This window comes from Lactuca serriola, chromosome 3, assembly GCF_051521515.1.
Source record: "Lactuca serriola cultivar US96UC23 chromosome 3, Lser_US96UC23_V15, whole genome shotgun sequence".
Classification (NCBI taxonomy): domain Eukaryota; kingdom Viridiplantae; phylum Streptophyta; class Magnoliopsida; order Asterales; family Asteraceae; genus Lactuca; species Lactuca serriola.
The window spans coordinates 128942470-128963229 of NC_136410.1; positions in this window are offsets into that span (position 1 = coordinate 128942470).

Below are 20760 nucleotides of genomic sequence, written 5' to 3' on the forward strand. Positions count from 1 at the left end.
AATCGTCTAGCGTATATAAGTTATATAAGATTTAAGTTAGATAAAACGTTGAATATAGTGGGTCTGCCCTAGGTCCACAACCAAACAAGGAACAGGAGATGAGGCGGGCCCACCAATTCTAAGCCAATCGAGACTAAATTCATATGCGACTCAAGCATATACGCTCAGCGATTATAGTTGAAGTCTAACAATTCTAGATGAAATATAGTTTTAATATCATAATAACTATTTTGTGAGAACCCGGTACTTTGGAATGCACCCCACTCATGTGAAAACCCGGTACTTTGGAATGTACCCCATTTATATGAAAACCCGGTACTTTGGAATGTACCCCATTCGTATGAAAACCCGGTACTTTGGAATGTACCCCATTCGTATGAAAACCCGGTACTTTGGAATGTACCCCCTTTATATGAAAACCCGGTACTTTGGAATGTACCCCATTCGTGTGAAAACCTTTTTGTAATGTAAATGATCATAAACTATACCTATTATAGTTTATCAAAATGTTTGAAATGTATATGCAACCTAACTATACTTATTATAGTTTAGTATGTTTATTTGTGGTGTATAAGAACCCTTTCTATGTCAGTCAAATGTATAGTACAATATAGCTATGTTTAGCTTGCTTTGTTTTGTACTAATGGTGATGATGGGGGATTCTTATAAATTCAGTAAGTATTTTCTATTATATAATTATGCCGCTACAAGAAACTACAAGTAATATATGAAGTCATCAAAGATTTAACACTTTGCTCAACATGTTACAAAGTGTTTTGAAAGTTATAAGTTGTTAACTAAGTGTTAACCTTTCTGCACTGTTTTAGAAAAATCATAGAAAAATCATACGAAGTCGAAAACTACATCCGTAAATTCTGAGAGTTCCTAAAATGTGTCTAGTTTCCTCATACTTTTTATCATGATTTTTGGAGGCCTTTAACATGTACTAAAATGCTCATATTCACAGACTGGTCCGGATTTGTGTTTGAAAAGACAGGCTGTTTTGTAAAAATCACCATAAATTGTAGAAAAATCGTGTGGAGATGTTCAAGTAGTCATTTTAAATCTAAGAAGTGGATCGACTTGCACCTAAAACAGTTTTGAAAATTAAAATGTTTAAGTTGTCCAAAACAGTCCGTGAATGGAGTCCAACTTTTCTGATGAAAGCTTTTAGAAAATTTTAGTTACGTTCTTGGTGTTTTAACTTGTATTCCCCCCCTAAAAACTTGAGAAAACATGAAAATGTAGGGGTATGAACTCACCTTGAGTGATTTTAGAAGATGGATGATTGAGAAAGAAGTGTTCAACTCAAGAACACTCGGGAGATGCTTGAAGATTTGAGGAGCTAATCAACAAATATGACGATATTTGTGTAAGCAATCAATGATTTGAGTAGAATCAAGTGTAATAATCACAAGGAGGATGAATTATACTTACCAAGAGAAGAACAAAGCTTGAAAATCAGCCTTGGAGTCTTGAAATAGAGAGAAAAAGTTTGAGAGAAAAGTTGTGTTGTATTTTTGGTGAAATGAGAGCAAGTGGAAGAAAATGAGGAGAGAGGATGAATGTCCAGCTCTCAAAATGTGGGAATGACTTGTGAGTGAGGTGAAAAGGACAAGGAAGTGACAAGGTATGGTGAGGAGGAGTGTGGGTTAGTCATGGAGTAGGTATGGTAGTTGCTTGTGTCATAAAATAAAGGAAAGTCAACACTCCACCTCTTGTACTTCACCCACTCTTTTGGATAAGGTTTTATCCTTAAAAACGTGATAATTTAATAATTATGGATCCTTATATGTTAAAATAAAGTTTTGGGTGAAAATCCCGCATTAAAACAATTAAAAACGAAGCTAAAATGAAGTCGTAGTCGAAAACCGGGAAGAAAAGAACTTCCAGTGAGGCTTCTCGGAAAGGGGTCGGAGGTTCGGTCCTCCTGAGGCTGGGTCCGAAGCAAGGCGAGGCAACAAGGAAGCGAAGGGCTCGTTCCGAAGTCATCAGAAGCGAACTGGACCGAAGTGAACAGTACCTTCGGGTTCGGTTCCAGGAGCCTTCAGGTTCGGGTGTGCATGCGAGGTTCGGGCCCGAGAGGACCCTTCGGGTTCGGGTCAGCAGCCTTCGGCTCAGAAGGGTTCGGTGCCTAAGAGGACTTTCGGCCCTAAGAGGGGTTTCGGGTCCTTAAGAGGGGTTTCGGGTCCTTAAGCCCTTTTTGTCCGTTTTTGCCCCGTTTTAAGCCGTTTTTTGACCTGAATGACTTCAAAAAGTTACGGAAACTTTTGAGAGAGATTTGGGAGATATTTCACATTCTTGGAGAGATTTGGGAGAGATTGGACATTCTTGGAGAGATTTCACATACAAAGAGATATTTGGGAGAGATTTCACATTCTTGGAAAGATTTGGGAGAGATTTGACATTCTTGGAGAGATTTGGGAGATATTTTTAAATAAAGAGAGATAGAGTGAAAACGATTGAGAGACGTTTCATTTGTGACCTTTTTGAGTGTCCGGCTTCGCAATGCAAGGTCCGTAAACCCCGTTAAGCCTTGTTTAAGGATCTTACATACTCCTGATGAGTATGCAACATTTTTTTATCGGTTTGGCTCGTCACTTACCACAGTTTTTAGGTTAAGGAGATCTAGATGTACGTACTTTTCGATTTATGATCTCTCATTCTAGCGAGTTGTTTAGTAAATACATAATGTAAGCCCTAGTACACAAGGGTTAGTTGAGTTGACCGGTTTAACTTGTTGACTTTATTTGACTTTGAATTGACCAGAATTTGACGTTTGTCACATAGTCCTTTTTCTTAAGCTTGAGGAAAATTCTTATTTGTCTAAACCAATCAAGAAAGTTACGTCCGCTTAGTTTTTTCTTTTTCAAGGACGGATCGGATAGTGAGTGATGAGGTGGTTACAGTTGGGATAGTCATCTACAAAATAATTGGATTCATTTTAATATCTTTGATATAATTTCTTTTAAACTTAATTACCCTTTAAATTAAATTTTAAAAGCTAAGATCCACATAACCCAATATAACTTAAGGCGGTGACCCACAACACAAGTGATTTTTCTTATCGGTAGGTTGCGATAACCAATTAATTGGTCAATCAACTGGTCAATCAACCCCTCCCCCCTCTTATGCTTAGGTGACCTTTATCACATAAGAAATTAATCAAATCATCCATCTAAAAAACATGTGAGTTATATTTCACAAATGGTTACGTGACGTTTATCACATAAGTAAATATAAAACACCTTGGTCATTTTTGAAAACCCAAATGATTAAGGTGACCCTAAAATCCAGAAGAATTGCATAAAAATGCTAAGTGATTTTTAAGTGGATTGCATAGATTTGAAGTTTTGAAATAAAGGATTTTATCAATTTTTTTATTCTAGCATTTTAAAACATTTTGTATCATGAAAATTTTAAGCATAAAATATTTCATGGTACATTTAAAGTGTTCCAAAAATTATAAAGTTGAATTTATTTTACATTCAATTTTACCGGTTAAAATATATATTGAATTTTAATTCGATGTTATAACGATTAGAACCGGTTTTAACTTTTTAATAAAAGGGAAAATGATGCAACGTCCCTACTATGTTTTTTGACTTTACCCATTCAGTCCCTTAAGTATTTTTCATGCCTTATAAGGGAACAAAGTTGTTAGTAGCCTACTTATTTGGTCCCTTTGACCTACCATTACCAGTTTCATGTACAAAATGGCTTTTAATTCTATAAAAAACTTGAATTAAATCCACCTCAATCTTAACCTTTTGTCCATCTCTCCCCCCTCCCCCCTCTCACACACACTCACTGGTCAATCAACCCCTCCTAATCAGCCTTCATTCTCAAGAGACATCTACACCTAAAATAATTATGGATATAATACCACTACTTTCAACCCTTCTGTTATGTGTGAGAGAGAGAATAAACCTAGCTTCGGGAACAAACACAACATTAACCCATTGATTTCGATGAAAGAACTAGAGGCAACTGATATGGCCTTGTAGGAGCACAATTAGGAAGTCGTTGTCGGCATGCTATTGAGCGCCAATTGTTAGTTTTATCTGTGGAGACGATGGATAGTAGTGACAGATGGAACCGAGTCCATCCGTACAACCAATGTCTTTCTGGTATCTTGAATCAAGCCCTAGAGCTTTAGAAATCAACTCGAATTATGAACACCCTAATTTGGCCACTTTTTTTTAGTACTCGATCAATATATCTCTGCAAAATACCCTATAAACATGTTCTGGTTGACTTTAAGTTTAGATTAAACTTTGTAGCAAACCTACAAGGTGGAGGAAGTTATTGTGGATTTAGGGGATCAGGAGCCATCTTGCAATGAAAAGAGTCCCTTCATCGAACTGCTAGTATGTGTTCTTGGAAAAGGAGGTTAGGGTCCTCATAGAGCTTCTTTCTTATTGTAGTCAACCAAACTTTATCTACTTTTTTGTGCTTAAAATTTGTGTCCTATAGTCTTCATCGGCAACTATGATTTGAATTGACGAAGGAAGTAAAACCCAGTGCAGTAGAAGGATTCTAAAGTAAAAAAAAAACTCAAAATTTAAAGCATCTTTTACAATTAGGTCTTCTAATACTATCTCAATTGGGGCGTGTAACATTCTACCCAAAAGGGAAACCGGTACTAACGCTTCCTTTACTTAGTGCTTGAGATCGAAATTTTGATTCTTCCATATATTTTAAATTCTTGAATTGGATTGCGAGTGAAAAAGTAAGAGGATGAATTTTTTGACATTTCAAAGTCAATGGTAAGGGAAAATGGGTCAATGTATATGTGGCAAAGAGGTAACCAAGTTACCCCTTCATTTTGTCTAAAGTGACTAAATCGACCCGACAAAAACAGTTTGTTCTCTCTAAAAGCATGAAAAAACCTTAGGGACTGAAAGGGTAAAGTCAAAATACATAGTAGGGCCGTTGTGTGATTTTCCATTAGTAAAAGAACCTTTTATTATAGATTTATGGATTTAGATTAATTTTAAAAATATCATTTTAAACCTTTTATATCGGTAAAAGTTTGGCTATTTAAGAGTTCTAAAAAATTAAAACTAGTTTTAACAAAAAATTAATTTTTGACATCTTATGTTGGAAACTTTTATTTAAAACTCTAAACCCGGAAGTTTGATGTAATTTTTGAGAAAATCTTTTTTGCATAGCAAACACATTTACATACATACAACACTTTATAACAGCCAAAAATAGGCATCACAAGCATGCCTTTTAAAATGTCTAAACAAAACCATTTTTCTAGTAATATTTATTGTGAGCCATAACAACAAATATTAATTAATTTCCTAAATGACTTAATGAGACTTTTATTGATCTTCAAAATGCTCCATGTCTTTCTATCTTCATATGATCTTCATGTTCCATCGTAATGATTTGTTTATACACAACAAACATATCAAACATACCAAAAAACAACCCTTTGTTTTTTCTAAGGAAACTTTTACATAACCAAAATGCATGGAAAAATGGTTATTTAAAAAATAAACACTTTTAACAACAAGTTGCCAAAGAAAACAAATATGGACATTTCTTTAACCAAAAAGAAATTCATGCTTGTTTTCCAAAAACCAAAAATTATCTTAACATAAAAAATCATTCTAAAATTTAAAAGATGGCTTTGATACCACCGATGAGTTTTGATACATAAAATAGAGATTTTTTGCAAAACCGACAACATAAGCTTTAAAAAATTTCTAGTAAATTTTAAGTATATAACAAAACCAAAACCATTTAAGGATCCTTTTAAGGAAGTTAAATGATATAAAACAACAATAGTGTGTTTAAGTATGACAACCTTTGAAGCCTTTGCACACTCTTGGATTTGGGGTGTTGGTGTAGATGGCAAGAAAAAGTAACTTGAACTTCTCTATAAGCATTTAAGTATGCTAGTTTTCTTCTAGTATGACTTTGTTCTCTAAGATTTAAGTGCTTAAACAATTAAGCACTAAAAGGAAGACACAAAGTGAACACCAAAATCCAAGTAACTACTTAAAAAATCTGAGAGCTCCAAGCTCTTGCAAGTTACGGTTTGGGAGAGAATGGAAAGAAGTTAGAGACCAATGAACTAGAAACTTTTTCATGCATAAGAGCCGCTTTATCCCATGAAAGGTAAAGCCTTTTGAATATAATTCTCTAAATTATTGACTACTAAGAGAGGCATGGGGAACAATAGGATGAAGGTTGACTAGCAACCTCCATCCCTCTATAAAAGTTACGGCCATAAGGCCCTAAAGAGCGCAAAAATGCTTCCTAGTCTTTTAGCTATGGTAGAGTAAGTCATTGACTTAATCATGGTTAACCAAAGTGTCCAGAACGTTTTACATGACTTATTATATGATACCATATCATATAATGACTAGTTTTCTAGCTCTTATATTATTGTTTTCATAAAACAATAACATTTCTCTAATTAAATACAAGAGTTAGTTTATTTCTTGATAACCAGTTAATTAATAAATATTCAATAAATACCAACTTGACTAAGGTGTGACCCTATATGATTATGTCTCATTAGCAATATAACTCAATAATTTTTATTGAGCGCCAACAGTTATAATCATTCATTAATTATCCAGGAGTATGGATTAAGTATATTTATTTATCACTGATACGAGAGTATGGATTAGGTACATTCATTCATCACTGATCCAGGAGTATGGATTAGGTATGATAATTTGAGTATTCCATTATTTTATCTATTGTCTCCGTTGATCCTCTTCTACTACTAAGGAATTCCCGAAAGAAGCATTGTCAATTCATTATTCACATTAATCCCTTAGGATTAATGTAGAAAATTCTTATAGGGTCAATATGTGAGGATCAACGGGATAAGGGTGGATTGATTATGTAAAATACTCTTGTGTAATGATAAGAAATAATCTTACAAGTTTATATATATATATATATATATATATATATATATATATATATATATATATATACACACACACACAAAGTATAACATCTTGGGATTGACATCCCTATGTACTCACCAGGTTTTCCAACATGACCCACTCAACTTCTTTAAATGAGATATTCGAGGAGATGTAGAGTGTTAGTCTAAGATGCTATAAGGCCCATTTATGCTTATGTTTTGTATCAGTTATTACATCTCAATCTTGCATAAATTAATATAAAACATTTCTTCATAAATACTTTTACAGGAAAATTCCATATTTATAAATATACTTTGTTTTAAATAAGCATAAATAAAAAGTTTTAAAATGGCTGTAAAAATATGGATGTCACAGTTGGTATCAGAGGATTAGTTTAAGAGAACTGGGAATTTAGAGGATTTCTAGAACTAAATTACAATGCTAAGAGATGATCGTGAGATGTGTGTCTATTATATGTTAGGTTGTACACCTAAACTGACATAAGCACTAGCTTACTTTAGGATAAGATGTATAATTTTCTTTATGTGCTAAAGGGTTTGTATTATAGAATGCCTTTGGTTGCCTATCTTAATTGATGCTATTAGGCTTAAGGTTTGTTTCCAAACTAGAATTGGGAAATTTTATGCTTTAGGTTTCTAATTGTTTAATTATGGTATTACAAGAACTAGCATAAAACTTTTTGGAGTGATTAGGAGGATTACACATCTGAACCTTTTGTATCTATATTCTTGTCTTGGTAAATTGAACACCTGTGTTGGTGTACAAACTATAATATTGAGAACATGTAGTAGATTATGAATGGTAACAACAGATCGGCCACTGAATCGCGAAGTGTGAAGAGGAACAACACTAAAGAGGAGACAAGGAAAATTAGTACGTATGTGGTAAAACACGTAATCATTATTAGAGAGCTTAAGAATAGTCTATTAGGACATGTGCTTATTTGGACACATTCATATGTGTTAAATCATTTTGTGATTTTAGGAATAGGAACTTAAGAACTACGAGACAATCCTTCGGACGAGTATGAGTGGGTGAGAAAATTAATAGAGGCCTATACTACAGGAAGCACAGGAATCGCACTTGGTTCAGGAAGAGGTTCTAACACCCGGTTCCCAGTACGTATTTAAATTTAATTAATTGCATGTTTTGACAATGGGACTCGGCGAGTTAGAGGCCCAACTCATCGAGTTGACAAGACTTTTGGACACGTGTTTTAAGTAACCTACTCGATGCATCGGAGAGCCCCACTCGACGAGTAGGAATGTCTGGATGAAACCCTAATATTTAGGGTTTGCAACCTATTTAAACACCTTATCTTGTCCCAACCCAGCCTCCATCGTCCCTCCCAGTCTAGAAAAGCCCTAACTCAAAACCCTAATCAAGTATTGAGTGTTCTTGAGCTTTTTGGTGCGATTTGTGTGTATTTGAAGTTTGAGAAGAAGAAGGAAGCTTGAGAGATCAAGAGGAAGCAAGAAGATCCAGAGGTTTTGGCACATTTCTAGCTTATTCGAGGTATAAAGCTGGTACCTTGAATACTCATTTCTTAGATCTCCATTTACGGCTATTTTTTATACCTTTTCTAAGCTTTAGATGTGCCATATTCAGGATTTCGTGGTTATTAAGGGGTATGGCTTCAGATGTAGAACCATTGAGGGTTCCCATGGCATAAAAGTGCCAACTTTATTGCCATAAGAACCCCATGTATCTTGTAGACTCCATTTTAGGGCCAACTGAGCCAAATACCCCATGCATGAACATCAAGTTTGTAACTTTACGCGTATTATGGACCCTAGGAGGCTAGATATATGTTTTGGATTTCTTAAACCCGACTGAAACTAATTGTATGGACATGGACCTTGAGGGACTCGGCGAGTCGTCCATGGGACTCGACATGTCGGGGTATGGTTCCCCAACTCTCTTCTATTTTGATCGAACTGGTTGAGTCTAGAAGAGGACTCAACAAGATAGATGTGAATCTAGACCTAGAAATCATGGAACTCGGCAAGTTCAAGAATAGAACTTGGCGAGTTCAAGGCAAGTCCCAACTGCATGAAGTCGTACTCGACGAGTTCATAAGGAACTCGGCGAGTCTAGGGCTAAAGGTGTCTTCTTGCATGAAGAAGGACTCGACGAGTTCAAGGATGAACTCGTCGAGTCGGTTGTTGAAGGTCCCGACTTTGTATGAAGTAGAACTCAACGAGTGCATGCAAGACTCGGCGAGTAGGATCAAGGTCTTAGTGTTTTGAGGATTTGGGGACTCGGCAAGTTGTTGTGTCAACTCGACGAGTCGAGTCAACCGGACATTGACTTTGACCCAGAGTTGACTTTGACCAAGGTCTTGACCGTGACTTTGGCTTTGACCTAAGTAACCCTTGTAGGGGTTAAGAGTATGTAATTATAATTAAGGAAGCTTAATATGTGTAGGAATTGAAAGGAGTTGATCCCGGTAGCGAGGACAGTTTAGACACTTCACGACATTGAGGTGAGTTACCTTCCAGTAGAAGTGGGTCTAAGGCACCAAGGTCAGCCCACTAATAAGAGTTATAGTAAAGATGATTGTCTTTGTGATAATTATTTGGTATGTTTCTATCTATTATGATTATGTGCTGGTATGCTATGATGTTATGTGATATGTGATAGAAGGGGTAAGATAAACCCCAGCACCGATCGAAAGGATCAAAGGGGTAGTTAGTAACCAGTTACGATAGATAGATTATGATATATGTGCTATAATATTATGTGGTAGTGGTAGGGGTGAAATAGTCCCAAAATACCGGTCGACAGGACCGAAGGGGTAGGACAGCACCCTGATACACTAGGTAACGTTACCGGTCGACAGGACCGAAGGGGTAGGCCAACACCCTGATATGCTAGGCAAGTTACCGGTTGAAAGAGACTGAAGGGGTAGTCAGCACCCAGATGTGTTAGACATTATGTGTTATGTGTTATATATGGTATATGGTATGACGGGGGAACTCACTAATCATTATGCTTACGGTTTTCAGTTTTGGTTTCAGGTACTTCTTCGTCGAAGGGGAAGGAGCTGGCACGGTAGCAGCGCATCGCACACACACGATTTCTGCATTTTGAGATCCATAGGATTGTACTCTGATATTATTACTATTGATGATATGATTTTTGGGACATGTGATTATGGTTATATGGTTTTATATGATATCAATGATGTTTTTCAGTAAATAGTTTTATAAGTAACATAGTTAAAAACAAAATTTTTGGTCTTGAAAATTGAGATGTTATAGAGTCACAAGGTTGCAAAGGCACTAGCAGTTGAATTTTTTTATTTATTTCTATCATTAACTTTGTTTCGGTTATGACTATGTAGGTAAATATTATTCAAACCTTAGTGGTAACAGAAAGGAACGTATCGTCCAAGCCAGATCCTTACTCAAAGAGACCTGAGTCTAGCCATTGCATCATAGGATGAGAAGTCATTGGTGTTGGATAAGGTGTCTAAGTCCATAACTTATTTGGTATATACTTGACCCGACCTGGCATGGTCCATTTGGGTTTCACTTCACCCGAACAATTTATATGGATAATCTTATGAGAATAGTATGTTTATGATTTATTAATATATTATATGTTATAATATATTAATATGAAGTCATGTTATTTAATTAGTTTTAGTCTTAAATTAATTATGAATTAATTTAGTGATTAAAAGGAAGACTAATTAAACATGGGCTATTGCATTTTATATAATGTGGGCTTAAACTCATTAGGAATGGGCTAAGCATGCATGGGGGTCCATGGATGATCCATGGAGCTTTTAACCCATGGATCCTTGGAAAGGAAAAGACATGGGTTATTAGGGTTTACCCTAATCCTCCACACTATATAAAGATGCACATATTGCAAGAATTGGCAACTAGTTGTGTGAGAACTAAGGGTGGCCGATTTCTACATAAGCATATTACTCTCTCAAAGTTTTTCCAAGTGTTTGTGGTGATTTGTGATTCCATTTGAGGCATTCACACTATTGGTGCTTGGCTCTCAAACTCCAAACAATCAACCATCATCAAAAGGTATGTATTTCTACTAGTAGTTTTATGATTCATAATCTTTATGCTATGCTAGTTAGGAAGAAACCTTGGAAATTATTATTTGCATGTATTCATGAAGAAAACATAGATCCAAGGTTTATTAGGGTTGCATGCACACTTAGGAAGTGTTAGATTGCTCAAAACCCAACAGTGGTATCAGAGCCTAGGCTTGTTTTCTTGAATACTTGATGCAAATTGCTGAAAATCGAAGATTTTATGCTGTCTGCACAGCTAACTCGCCGAGTCCATGAAAGAACTTGACGAATCCAAGACAAAATTCATCCAACTCGGCGAGTTGGTTCATGCACTCGACGAGTTGGAACCCCAGACATCATATCTTCGAGTTTTGGTGTTGGAATTGGTCTAGAATCATTACCTTAAACTGTTTTGGACTCATAAAACCTATTTTTGATGTGGTAATGATGATGGTGGACCAATTTCAAAGTTATAATCAAAATTTCAAGTTTATATGTGTTCATATGATTCTTGAAATTGTTGATGTGGATATTCATGTTCATATGAGTTTTGTTAGATCATATGAATTATTTGCAAATTGTTTGTTAGTTAACTCTTGATCTTTATGTGTTTTAATGGAATTCTTAATTTGTCCTCAAGTTATGGAATTCCAAGAGTTTTTCTTTTAAATTTTTTTAAGAAGTCATAAGTTACATTTTTTTGAAGAGTTTTTTCTAATAAATGCTTTTATGGACTTCATAACTTGTCCTCAAGTTATGGATTTCCAAGAGAATCTTCATTAAAAGTATTAAACACTTAATTAAAACTCATAAGTTATGAATATCCAAAAGTTTATGAATTCTTCAAAACTTGCCCTCAAGTTTTGGAATTTGTAAAGTCTCACACAAACTTTAATTCCACACCCTAGAGTTTTAAAAGTTAAAATTCAACACTTATACTATTTATAACATTAATGGTTAATTATTATATATATGTATAAGAAAAAGTCGTTTTACCGTTAGTAGGCCTCATTCACGAAGCCGGTCTATAAGGTGTGTATAAGGTTGTTGCCTATAAAATGGCAACTTAATGGGTGTCCACTCTCACCCACCGCTTGCTTGATCGGTGGAGGGTCGTTAGCCGAACGGGTAGGACAATGACTTTAAATTCTCATTAAAAGTATAATGATTATTATAAAGTAACTAAATATTTTTTTATTTAATTCCCAATCTTAGTTACTTTAGGAAAAATGTGAATTTGGTGCTAGCCCATGGAATTCACACTTTTTACCTTACCAAGTCGTTGGTGGAGCGTGTGTGCTTAACCGGCACACTAACCTGGACTAGTAAGGATCACAAAGGGTGACTTAATATTTTTCATAGATCAATGGAGCGTGTGTGGTTAACCGGCACATTGGTTAGGTGATAATATTAAGGGTACCAAGTGAATTGGTATGGTTATTCACACCTTGTTTTGTGATCCTCGACATCCCAGTCACAAAATTTGAGAGGGCACACTCGAGATTGAAACATGCCATCGAAAAGTTCAATGAATCTCAAAAGATCTAGGAATTTCAAATCCAATTAAAAACCTAATAAAATATTTCGTTTTTCATAGTGGAAATTGGTGAATCGTCATTCGCCTACCTTCAAATATTTTATAGCTTGGATTACGACATCCCTCTTCCAAATTATAAAATATAGTGTTGGGTCCTAGCCTTAATATTTCATATTGGGTGTTATATTAAGGACTTTGAATCAACTAACTTGATTTTCTCCCATTATAGATGTCTGGTTCAGACAACTATGATCTTCCCAAATCTCTTGAAGATGGTGTCCCTCAACATCATGCTTCACTTCCTCCACCTCCTCCAATTATTCTCCCTCACCCACAAGTTCTTGAAAAGTTTAAAGTCACTCAATCCCTATTGGCAAGCATAGTCTATGTGTGCTCACATCTTGGAGATAAAGTCACATATTGACAAGCCGGGAGAGTTGGGTGTCAAAGTCCCGTGAAAGTTGGATGTTCAATCACTTTCTTAGTAACACAGTGAGTCTCTTTGGGACTACTATGAGACAGACTATGAAATGACGCTCCATGATGTTATCTATTTGCTTGGTGATGTGGAATCAGCAATGATTTGGAACACCAATAAAGCAAATTTGATTAAAAGAACAACTTCCCAAGTCTACATGAACATTGACAATGGTAGCATTGGATATCTAGAAAAGGATTTCTCTTCCCAATGGAAAGGATCGGCTATAGTCAACTCGGTTGACCAAATAGTAAAGAGAAAAGCAAATTCTGAGATAGTCTCATGTGCCATTACCAAAGGGTCCATGTGTTTAGTTGCCAAAGGAAGGGGCATTGGTTGCGAAGCTGCCCTATTCACCTGAAAGGTCATAAGGTTGATCAAGTCAAGAAGTTTGACTCTACTTCGGGTAAAGTCGACTATCTAACTCTATTAAGTTCCTATTTGGAGATTCTTATTACATAATGTGAATGGGTCACATGCTGATGTTTTTAAGAATCAAAGAAAAGATAGGAAGCTTAAACTAAGTATATGTTGATTCTGATTGCAAAGGTGGGCTTCGATCGCATGATTTGGCAATCAGAATTTTGAGTCGTTGCTTAAGAGTTATAATATATTGCTTATGAATAGATAACAACAAGGTTTTCATGTGGATTGTAAGGATAAGTTTTTCCACAAAGTTTTAAAATAAAAGAAAAAAAAGGATTTTTTAATTTTATTTAATTTAAAAATTATCCTTACAATGGCATCTGTGGAAAATTGTTGCTTATATGTTTCCAGTAATAGCAATATTGGAAAGTGGATTTGATTCCTTCATTTGTGGTAGTGTCTGAATTTACCAAATGAAGAAAGTTTTTCATCACCCAAGTTTCATTTGGACAGAAACTTGGAATCATACAAGTTGTATTGTATGATGAATGAGAATTTTCATCTTTGAAAATTAAGACTAATTCTTTGATCACATGTATATGTGAGTCAATTGAAGGACTAAGGAATTAGGTACACTGGGTGTGCGCTGGTCAAGGTCCACCACAAAGATTGATTTGTCATGATTTACTAAAGATTAGTAAATATGATTATACTTATAAGGTTAAATATAATTCTGTAACATTGGAAAGGTTACAATGTATGACAAAACAAATGAGAAGAATCAAATTAGGCAGAAAGATAAAAGTTTCTCAAATCTGAAAGGATGGGAGAGTACTTTAGTATCGTATTTCATGATCATCTTAATGATTATGAAACCATATCACAAATTCATACTCTAAGGACGTCTTAGTGCATTGTTATGGCTAAGAAGAGAGGTCATGAATTGTTGGATTGGTTAAAATCAAGAAGATAAGTCATATTTCGTTCCAAAACAATTCTTAGAGTCATACTCCAAGATTGTAACCTGGAGTGACATAAAGGAAGATTTATTAACACTAGTCAAATGTAGTGTAAAATGTTTCTACCCTTGTACATTTGAGATTGGTAAGTTGTGATGTGTTGGATGAGACAAAGACCAACTAAGACCAATTGTGTGAAGTGTTAGTCTTGATAAGAATCCGCACTATCCCTTGAATATTTGTTTTGTCAAGGAATGGTTCTTGACTGGGGAAACTTATCTGTCAAGGGGACAGTGGGAGCCTTAAAGATCCTGAAAGAGTTTCAAGAGTTAATCAAGAGTAAAACCTGTAATTTATCACTAGCACACAACTTAAGGTTTGCAACCTATCGTGTTGACATAATTCTTATTTCTGTACCTACATCAAATAAGTTGAATTTGCATGTGAGTTATCAGAGTTCAACTTGGAAGCATTGGTGGGCCTTGTGCTACCAAGGTGACAAGAAACTAAGATTGAACAAATTTAATCCATGTAAGGCTGAATTTGTCATTAACCTTATCTTGTGATTATGGTTTTGACAAATTCACATGGATAGGAACTCATACACTATAAAATCTAAGTATCATAAGGTTTCTCTCCGATTCATGAAAATGATGGTGAGGAAACGCTTTCACTAAGTAGATTTTACATAGATATCAATTGTGTTATTTGCATTTTCAAAAGTCATTAGTGGAGCGTGTGTGGTTAACCGGCACACTAACATGGACTTGTGAGAAATGGCAAAGGTCTAAGAAATTGAGACTATGATTACGGCATCCCTTTTCATAGTTCTTGAAATTGCTTAGACACACATGTGAGCTATCTAAGAAAGGGTGTATGAATCTAAATTTCAGAAGTCCAGCAGATTTCTGGAAATATGTCCGAGCTAGTGGGAGCATAAGTGTTATGCTGATAATCATCATGTTAGTGGGAGCATGATAATTATGATTAGTATTGCAAGCTAGCAATGTTAATTATAGAAAAACAAAAGTTTGAATTCATGAAGTTGCAGGGGTTGAAAAAGTCGTTTTGCTATAATTAAGGGAGAGGAAATTATACTTCGTTTCAATTCTAAAGCTTAGATTGAGATTTTAATCGTCTTTAGTCAAGGACATATATATGAATTTTATGTCTGAATGGTTCGACTTAAGGAAATTCTATATATATTGCGTTCTCAAAATTCAATTATGACTACGGCATCCCTCTTCATAGTTAACTTTTGAAAACATGGCAAATAAAAATTATTGTAGCAAAAGACTGGTCTAGTATCATGTCTTTGTGTCAAACATCATGAATCGTGTCCCATATGCTTCGGATATAGGATCGATTGCATGTGCTATAATATTCATCTTTTCTAAATTTTCCAAATGCTTAAGGCATTGAGAAGGGAAAAGTCTAGAACTGGATATAACTAAAGTGATTAAGCAATTGTCGAGGACAATCTGAGGTTCGCCAAAGATTGGTTGCTTAGGGAAAGTTGGAAGTATGATGTAAGTTGTCGGAAAGGACCATATTGACATATTCTGAAAAGAAATAACTCTTGTTCGGAAGTGATAGTCAAAATGGGACTATGGAAATGTCTCCATAGGTGGAAGTTATTCAATCTATGTAAGATTAGAAAACCTTAATGCAAGAAGGATGTTCAAAGCAATGTACTTTGAATATGAGACTTCGTTTCCATACAGTTGATCTCCTTTGGAATACTCTGTAGTGACTGTTGACAAGTTTTGTGACTTTATGCATAATCATTACAAGAGGAACATTGCATAAAAGTTTAAAATCTAACAGATTTTTTTGGTAAATGATAGGAATCGGGGATTCTCACATTTACAATAAGGATTTGGGATTGTGAAATGAGTATCATTGGAATCATGTTCAATTGATCTACATCACAATGCAAGGATCATAGACAAACATAGTGTGCATACTTGGAGTATGGCAAAACTATTGTTTAGAAAAACAAAGTGTACATGCTAGGAGCATGGGACGACTGTTGTTTTTTATTCAAGTCTTAAGTTGATTGTTTGAAACATTATACAATGAATAATGTGTAATCAATATGGTGATAAATAAAAGGTGGTTCTATTTATATTCAAAAGGGTTCTGAGACCATATTGGATTCGATTATTATTGTGTTTCACTTTGCATGTTTTGACTTCCAAAATAGCTAGGTTATTCTTTCCGAATGACTAAGTTATTTAAACACTCCACAGTCGTTCATATGTTGGAAGTAGGTATGAATCAAGACTGTCATGAATCGAGTTTGTAGATGGCTAAATGGGTTTAGTCATAGCAATGGTTGCTACAACATTCATGAGTGCTCATAAGTTATGAGTATTGGAATAAACCCACGCTCACTTGTATCACTTCATGGAATTTATCTCGAGTGATCGTGAGACGGTAATATCATATAAATATTCAAACCTAGAGATATGAGTTGTTACCTATGAGTTGGTTGTGCATTGATTGCACGTAAACGCATCAGTAACTTGATGTTATAAAACGTGCCTTTGTGTACAATTCAACAAGTAGTAGAACAAGCATATGAGTCGAAGTTTATCTGTTCCTTCTAGAAATAGAAGCGATGTCTGGGCCCCTCGATGATTTTGTTGTGACCTATGTACCGGCCGGTCAGAACTAAATTGATGTGTTCGATTAAGTTCTTTGTCAAACAAATCGGAAATCGGGAAACAAACTGCTGGACAATAAGTACGACGTTGTTCCATGTATTTGACTGGCTGATATCATGAGAACAGAGGATTATATGATCACTTATCTAAAATGGCGCTTCATAGTTCAACAGAGTTTTCGAGAGCTACGATTGCTGGTTGGTTCCTGAAGTAACATATGCAAATACAGTTATTAGACTTATCCAAGTGGGAGACTGTTGGATAAGGTGTCTAAGTCCATAACTTATTTGGTATATACTTGACCCGACCCGGCATGGTCCATTTGGGTTGCACTTCACCCGAACAATTTATATGGATAATCTTATGAGAATAGTATGTTTGTGATTTATTAATATATTATAAGTTATAATATATTAATATGAAGTCATGTTATTTAATTAGTTTTAGTCTTAAATTAATTATGAATTAATTTAGTGATTAAAAGGAAGACTAATTAAATATGGGCTATTGCATTTTATATAATGTGGGCTTAAACTCATTAGGAATGGGCTAAGCATGCCTGGGGGTCCATGGATGATCCATGGAGCTTTTAACCCATGGATCCTTGGAAAGGAAAAGACATGGGTTATTAGGGTTTACCCTAATCCTCCACACTATATAAAGATGCACATATTGCAAGAATTGGCAACTAGTTGTGTGAGAACTAAGGGTGGCCGATTTCTACATAAGCATATTACTCTCTCAAAGTTTTCCAAGTGTTTGTGGTGATTTGTGATTCCATTTGAGGCATTCACACTATTGGTGCTTGGCTCTCAAACTCCAAACAATCAACCATCATCAAAAGGTATGTATTTCTTTATGCTATGCTAGTTAGGAAGAAACCTTGGAAATTATTACTTGCATGTATTCATGAAGAAAACATAGATCCAAGGTTTATTAGGGTTGCATGCACACTTAGGAAGTGTTAGATTGCTCAAAACCCAACAATTGGAACATGACCCATCAGTCTGTTACGATAATCGAAGTAAATACCTTATCATTCGAGAAGAAGCAGGAATATCTAATAAATATCGAATTTAGAATAAAGAGCTGGTTCAAGATTGAGCACCACCAACAGTCAAGAAGTCTAAGAGTTAGAAACTCAATATAAAAGACGTAAGAGTTACAGTTATTACTTAAGGATAGAAAGGTAGCATGCGGAATTATTATATAAGCCTTGTCTTACTAAAGATTATGGGACGTAATCGTCCTAAGGGGGAAGATAATTGTAACACCCGCAAAGTCACGATAAACGCTTAAGATTTTATAAGTGATAAAAATGACATTTTGATAGAAGGTTATTTTGGATAAATGACCTTAACAAAAGTTATAGTATATGTGACAAGGTTTCCGTACATATAGAGAATGCCTAAATATGACTTCATTAGAAGAAATTATGCTTTTCAAAAATTTCAGCATAGCAGTATATTGCTTAGAAGCCAAAATTGAAATTGGTTGATTGTTAGGGTAAACAATCTAAAAGAGAGTTGAAGATCTCATCAATACCTATCTATCAATATAAAGACATTCAAGAATGGATATCGTATGAAAAGGTTATGATTTTTATACGGACTTTAACAGTTTAAGCATGTTAAAAATATAGCTTTAAAAATAAATGAGAATTAGCCAAAGGAGTCTAAATGAAAGTTGTAAATCTCGTTGATAGCTATATGTGGATATAAAGACCATCAAAAACAAAGTTAGTATGTAGAAGGTATGAATTTTTGAAGTTTCTCAAGAGCACCTTGCGCAATTGACGCACGATGCGCATCATCTAGAAGCTGTCAACAACACCAACAAAAATTTGCCACGTTTCATACTCTGAGAGGAAGGAATTACTTCCATGTTTGGGCATGGTGCACATTTGGTCGGGCGCGACATGAATTTTCCCTATAAATACCCCAGCTGCCACATTTGATTTCCACACCAATCTAATTCACCTCTCTCAAGTTTCTCTCAGTTTTAGCCCCATTATCCCTTAGTTTTAAGTATCTAGTGAACCCTTAAGGTCCCTACATCTAGTAGCTAGCAGGCTGGAGTTCTGCCAGTTTATTTTTCGGATTTTTGTCTAGGAAATATCTTTAATTTAAATTATGCACAACTATATCTTATGTAATTTATATTTATAATTCATAGTCGTTATTATAAACCTATAAATAAGATTTATCAGTGACTCCATGTCAAAATACTAATTGATCTACTTACGGGGATAATGTCTAGACTAGATTTAGTGAGGTGTTTAAAGTGGGATTTCCAAAAAGCATGCTCTATATACCAAATGCACCCTACCTCTGATATGATACTATCAGGTTGTTCCTTACTTGATAGATATTGATGTAGACATTGGGATTAGTGAGAAATCTAGATTATCATTAGTCACCAAGAATATTAGACTAAGACTTTTTGACATTTGTATCTAGATCATGTTAGAGGAAAAGTCAAGGAGTTTATCAGACCGCTACTAAATTCTCCAGTCACCCACCCTAGTCAGGTGAATGCGTAGTCCATTTCATGAACATGATTTTAGTACAAGTATTCATTAAAGTATTAAATATTTGTTAAATAGTTTATACGTGAGATATATGGTTATTGCCTGGAATATATGTTAAGAACATATTGATAATATATGATATGCGAACCAAGTATGGTTCTATATGTGTTAAGATGTATATCTATTATTTCATATTAATAATAATAATAAGAGTGTTATTCAAGAAGGTGTACTAAAACCTAACATTCTTCATCTCAAACAAACACATTATGGTAGAATAGTTTTATCTAAAGCATAATTGGTACTAGGAGTTGAGTATTGTAGTCTTACCAAGCGATAATATAAGACTTGCAAAGGAGGATTAAGTTAAATTAAGTATGGATATGGAGTAGCATCTCCCTAAGAGTCTATGGGAGGTATGAATGGAGGGTAGAATTCTAATGATCCAAGAGTATGGGCTAGTTACAATGATGTATTCCTAATCCAAGAGTGTAGATTAGGTATAGTCATTCACTACTAATCCATGAGTATTGATTAAGTATAGTCATCCATTATTGATCCGAGAGTATGGATTAAGTATAATCATTCATTACTGGTCCGGGAGTATGGAATAAGTATAATCATTCATCCCTGGTCCAAGAGTATAGATTAGGTACAGTCATTAATCACTTATCTAAGAGTATGGATTAGGTACAGTCATTCATCACTGATCCGAGAGTATGGATTAGGTACAGTCATTCATCACTGATCCAATAGTAGAGATTAGGTACAGTCATTCATCATTGATCCGAGAGTAAGGCTTAGGTATGATAATTCGAGTATTCCATTGTTTTCTCTGTTGTCTCCATTGATCCTCGTCTACTACTAAGGAATTCTCGGAAGCAGAATAGTAAATTCCTTGTTCACATCAATCCCTCTGATTTAATGTCGAAAAAGTCGTATAAGGTCAATATGTGAGGATTGACAGGATAAGGGTAGATTGATTATGTAAGATAAACTTGTGTAATGATAACAAATAATCTTACAAGTTTTAAAATATATATATATATATATATATATATATATATATATATATATATATACACACACACATTATAACATTATGGGATTGAAATCTCTATGTACTCACCAGGTTTCCCAACCTGACCCACCTAGCTTCTTGTATCACAGGTAGTGGTACAAAGTTACAAGCATAACGAGAGATTTAAGGAGATCTAGATTGTTAGTCTAAGATATTGTAAGGCCCGTTTATGCTT